Here is a 5497-nt window from a genome sequence, read left to right on the forward strand (position 1 = left end):
AAGAGGCTATGCAAAAGACCTCTCATCTCTCTCGTCCCCCCTCAGCATGCCCTTCAGTTAGTATAGACATAGATCCTTCTCAGTCACCCTAGGACCCTGGGAACCTTCCTGAACCCCCTCAAAATCCCACCCTAATGAATAAGGCTCCAACAGCTACCAACCGCCTTTATCCAGTTTTAAATCCCAGAGACATATTGACCCCTGGGGAGGAGGCTACCTTGGAGAAGGAAGCAGCTCGCTACCATTCAGAAGACCCGCCACCTCTCAGGACCCTGCCACAGCCTATAGGACTTACACATCCACCTCCCTCTTATATCCTTCCTGCCTTTTGTGCTCTGGCCCTTTAGGGGCCAACTGCCCCATCAGATATTTTTTCTCCACTTACCTTGCCTAACCTGGCTCCCTTGCACAAGTCTCTCCAACAGAGACGGGAACACATCCAACTTCTAAAAGAATCAAGATCTCTTGACTCTGAGCTCCGCTCATTAGCCTTAGGCACAGAGTCAACCCGAGCTGGCCCAAGGCGGTCTAATAAAAAGGTTAAGCCACGCCATCGGCCTATTCTCGCCTTCCAAGTCACCCACAGTCAGATAGATAAGCCCACCCAGGCTGAGGACAAAGAGGAGGATCAAGTGGAGGAAACGGATCTAGGGTTCATAGTTTGTCCCTGGTGAGCAGATTTCTCTCTCTCTGCTTTCTCATTGCCATATGCTGAGCTGCTTTCCGACTCCCTACAATTCCCCCACTATGTTCTGCCTCACGTTGGCCCCAGAGCTATGCAGTTGGTGGTCAGTGGAGTGAGACCTGAAACTATGAGCTACATAAACTTGTCCTGCTCTAATTGTTGTTGTTAGATTTTTTTGGTCACAGTGATGTAAAAGGCAACTAAAAACACAGACTAATTTATCCAGCAGGGAATATTAAAGGCAGTACAGCATTTGAGATATGACCTGGGTATTTCTAGCTGCTTTCAGCCTTATATACCATGGGGATCAGGAGCAAAAGCCAGGGTAGAAAGATTTAAAATACTTGCAGGTTTTCCAGAAAAGAAAACTTTGTAATGTTGGGGCCAAAAATGGTGTGGTTGGTAAAGAGATTAGTTCCATTACACAGAAGCCACCTTTAGGCATCTCAGGAATGGGAAGGACACCACCCTTAGCAGGCTCAATGACTTGTGGAGAGATTATCAGGGTGCCCTGCGTACAAAAGGCAGCCTCAGAATCCTATGTCCAGATTCATTTTGCTGTGTAACTAACATCATATGGGCTCACAGAGGCCATGGTCTAGGTGGGTCTGGCTACTGTCCTCATTCTAAGCTGACCTTGTTATTGTCCATGTGATGCTGGTTATCAGGCTTACAGAGTGAAGAGTTGAGGGGTTGTGAAGGTTTGCATTCATACTTCAGAGGAAATGCTGGTGACCAGGATGTGCATATCACATTCAGAGTGCAACCCAGTAACCCCAGAAACAGTGATTTATCAAACTATGAGAGTGGAGCCAGTGTTGTGGTGGAGGTTAGCAGTTTCAGGCCTATGAACACCTGCTCAGGTAAGTGAAAGTCAGTGAGCACAGAAGCTCTAGGGAGTGGTCCCACATCAGACCAAGCTGGAGGGTTAAGGATGCTCAAGTTCTAGGGCACCCATATTACACCATCAGGTGCCCTAGTTTCACACCTGGAGCACTAGACTTAATGGAGCACTAGACTTAACGTGTGCCTGCTGTGCTTTTTCAGTTTCCTCCTTACTACTGTCCTCTTCTTCCCTTTGGGTTAGTTGTGTTTCCCCTGCGTAGATGTATCTTTGAAATGTGTTAACATTTTTTTGATTATTAATGAGGATTGCAGCCAATGCAGCTACAAAAGGTTTGATTCTTCTGCTTTGCTTCCACGCATGAAAGTCAGTAACTGAAGAGGCAGAGAGGTGGGAGAGGAAAAGGCTTCATTGGCAACAATTCAGCATTTCAGAGATGAATGGCTAGCTCCTGGTTTTATCTTGCTTAGTACTGCTGAGTGAAAGTGTATACAGTGTGTTATGTGGAATTGTTCTTGCAGTCTTGGGCAGGTGGACACAAGCACAGTTTACTGGTGTTGACAGACTGTCCTTTAGAGGGGTCTGGAGTCATGGCTCAGTGGTAGAGAGAGTGCCTGGCATGTGTGAGGCACAGTGGTCAATTCTTAGAACCATATATAAATCAATAAATATTGATGGACAACTAAAAATAGATGTCACTAAGGAGCTGGGGATGTGGCTCAAGTGGTAGCGCACTCGCCTGGCATGTGTGCAGTGCTAGGTTTGATCCTCAGCACCACATAAAAATAAAGATGTTGTGTCTGCCCAACACTAATAAATAAATATTAGAAAATTCTCTCTCTCTCTCTCTCTCTCTCTCTCTCTCTCTCTCTCTCTCTCTCTCTCTTAAAAAAACTGTTATTTAAAGAAGGTGGGATTCTGTGGGTTATATCTGGGTCCAGTGGACCCTGACACATCCCAGACCTGTGAATCTAAGATAATGTGATTTTTTTATATGCTTGCAATTATGAAGGTGTGTGTCTGGCTTCCCTCCTAGTCAGTGTCTTCTGTACATTTCTGCCAATACCTTTTAATTTGGACATTTCCTGTGACATAGAAAGGTGGAGTGCCCAGTGCAAGGGCCCTTTTAACTGAATTTCGTGCTTTTTACTGACTCTATGGTTAGTCCTTAAGATAGGGTTGAGGGTGTGGGGAGAAAAGAAAGCTATACTCATAAATTAAAAAGAAGAGAATGGCAGAAAAAAAAAAAAAAACGTTCAATTCAGGGTTCAGCGTCACTATGTTCCCTTGAGTCTCAGAAGAGACTTTGGGCAAAAACTATTAAGAATGCACTGTTGATATTTGTGGACTCTTGGAGTCCAAATGCTTGTTTATTTATTTATTTTTAATTATTTATTGCTGTGAGACAGACATGAGCTTTTGGGGCCAAGGGATAGATATTCTGGCATTAACATTTGGTGTTCCTCAAAGGCTCACCTCTTAAACATCTGGTTCCCAGCTGAAGTCATTATTGAGAGGTGTTGGAAGCTTGTGGAAATTGGGGCCCATTTGATTAAAATTACCTCATTGAGAATGTGCCACTGATGGGGTACTGGGACCCTAATGCACTTCTGTCTCTGTCTCTCTCTGCCTCCTAGCAGCCATGAGGTGGTCAGTTTTCCTATGCCATACACTCTTGGCCAGATGTTCTGCTTTGCTACAGGTCCAGAGGTAAGAGGGCCAAGTGACCATGGACTCTAATCTCTGAAACCATGAGCCAAAATAAATCTCTGCTCCTTTGAATGTGGTGATCTCAGGTATATTATCACAGGTTTGGAAAGTGATTAGGACAGCTGCTGTCCAAAATATAAGAGGCCCCAGACCTTCCTCTAACCAGATTCACCTCTTCTGTCTGAAGGTAACACAGAAAAGCTGACAATTTACTCACTAATTTTTTGACCAACAAACATGCCAGTAATATCTTCAGATTATAATTTGGAGATGTAAGGATGCCAAAGGCCTCTTGTGTGAGAACACTGCAGACCCCACTCATAAATTGGATCTGATGTGTCTTAGGGGGGAGCCCAGGTGAACAAGTCAAGCCCTGGCATTGGAACACACATTGCACAATGGTCTGGCTTTCTAGCTAGAAGCTATCCATCTCGGCTGATGGTGGATACTCAAAAGAATCTATTTGGGGTGATTCTCTCTTTTAGAAACCCCTTAAATGTCCCAGAGTACCTTCATCTCCAGAAGCATTATCTGAGAGTACTCTCTTATTATTTGAAGAGTTTTCTCTATATTGAGGAGTTATTGAGTGGCTGGCAAGTACCTTTCAGTTTTATGGGAGGGAATGTGCTCTTTCCTTTGCACTTTTATATTTTCTTACATTTTCAAGAGCAAGGTATGTGCCTGAAATCTGCATCTTCACCCCTCTACCTCTGTGTGCAGGGCCCACAAGATAATATCCTTGAACTGGGTGTGTCAGTGTTCAGATTATGTATGTAATGTTCTGTATGTGTGTGTGTGTGTGTGTGTGTGTTTGTTTGTTTATGTGTGTGTGTGTGTGTGTGTGTGAGAAAGAGAGAGAAGGAGAGACAGAGAGAGAGAGAGACAGAGAGAGAGAGAGAAAACACATGAACTTTTTTCTCTAGCACCAGGACTTTGTGCTTTTATGTGTTTCATGTGTATAGGTATGGAAAGGATATGAAAAAAGACACCATAAATTCTCCTGTGTGGGACTGTTTGGTTGTCGTGTGTAAATATTTTCTGAGTGATTTCTTTGGTCATTGTTGGCTGAGTACCTTTCTGGCAGGACATGTGTTTAGGGTTTTAGTGGTGCGTCTGTAGGTGTTGTTGGCATTGTGGACTATTGTGAACATGACTATTGTGAATGCATTTGAGAGGAGTTAGGATGTTGTCTTACTATTATGTGTTGGATCTGTGCATTTTCAGATTTTAGAATGTATGTGTATGTTGATGTCTAGGTCAGAATTTAGGGACATAATCTTTGGTGTTCAGAGATTTGGAGAGAATGGAATCATGGGGTATGTTGGGGTGTTTAGAATTATGTATATGTGGCACATAGATGTGTATAGATTCTGTTGATAATGTCTCAAGTGGACTGCTGTGTATTTTCTTGTTTAGGGCTTTGAGGTGATCATGTTATTTTTGGGAATGGAGGGGTGTCCTTTGTGAGTATGTAGGAGGAGTAAGCAGTGTCTGTACGTCTGAGATTTGTTGTTGAACTTCATATTCTGAGGCATTCTGTGTATGTGCATGTTTGCAAAATAGAGGTGATTGTAAATGTTTTCATTTGAGAATACAAATTGTTGTCATGTTAATAAGTAATTTGTTTGCTCCATTCAGTTACTGAGGGAGTGTTTGTGTGATTGCTTTATGGGTGATACTGATTGATGTGTGGTCTGAAGATGAGTGTATCTGAAGCACACCAGATACTCTCAACCAAAAGACCCTTGCCATAATTAAGCTTCTTCTCTTGTCAGATCAGCAGCAAGAATGCCAAGGTTACTGTTGTTGGGAGCTTCCTCTTTCTTGTAAATGCCAGATTTTTTTTTTTTTTTTGGTAAATACGTGTGAAACCTCTGTCTGGCCTAGAGAATGGAATGAAAAACACTTGTCAAGTGAATCTTCAAGCCCTTTTCCCCCATGGGACAAAAAAGTCAAAATATTTTGAAATTATCTGTCCCTAGAATATTTCAGGCATGAGCCACACTCTGGACTGATTGGCAACATCCAATAAACCTGCTTTCTGAAAATTCCTGTGGTATCCAGCCTCTTCAGTCCTACTTCATATATATTTTAAGTGTTTCATGGAGGCGACTGGAATATGTTTGAGACTTTGTAAGGAAGGTTATTGATTGGAATTGTTTGGATTTTGCTGTATATTTGTATTAATTTGGGCATGAGGAACTCTGGGTTTAGAGTCAGGCATCTGGAAGATAGGAAGTTTTTGCTATTGAGGATTT

The sequence above is a fragment of the Callospermophilus lateralis genome, unplaced genomic scaffold (genome assembly GCF_048772815.1).
Source record: "Callospermophilus lateralis isolate mCalLat2 unplaced genomic scaffold, mCalLat2.hap1 Scaffold_707, whole genome shotgun sequence".
Classification (NCBI taxonomy): Eukaryota; Metazoa; Chordata; class Mammalia; order Rodentia; family Sciuridae; genus Callospermophilus; species Callospermophilus lateralis.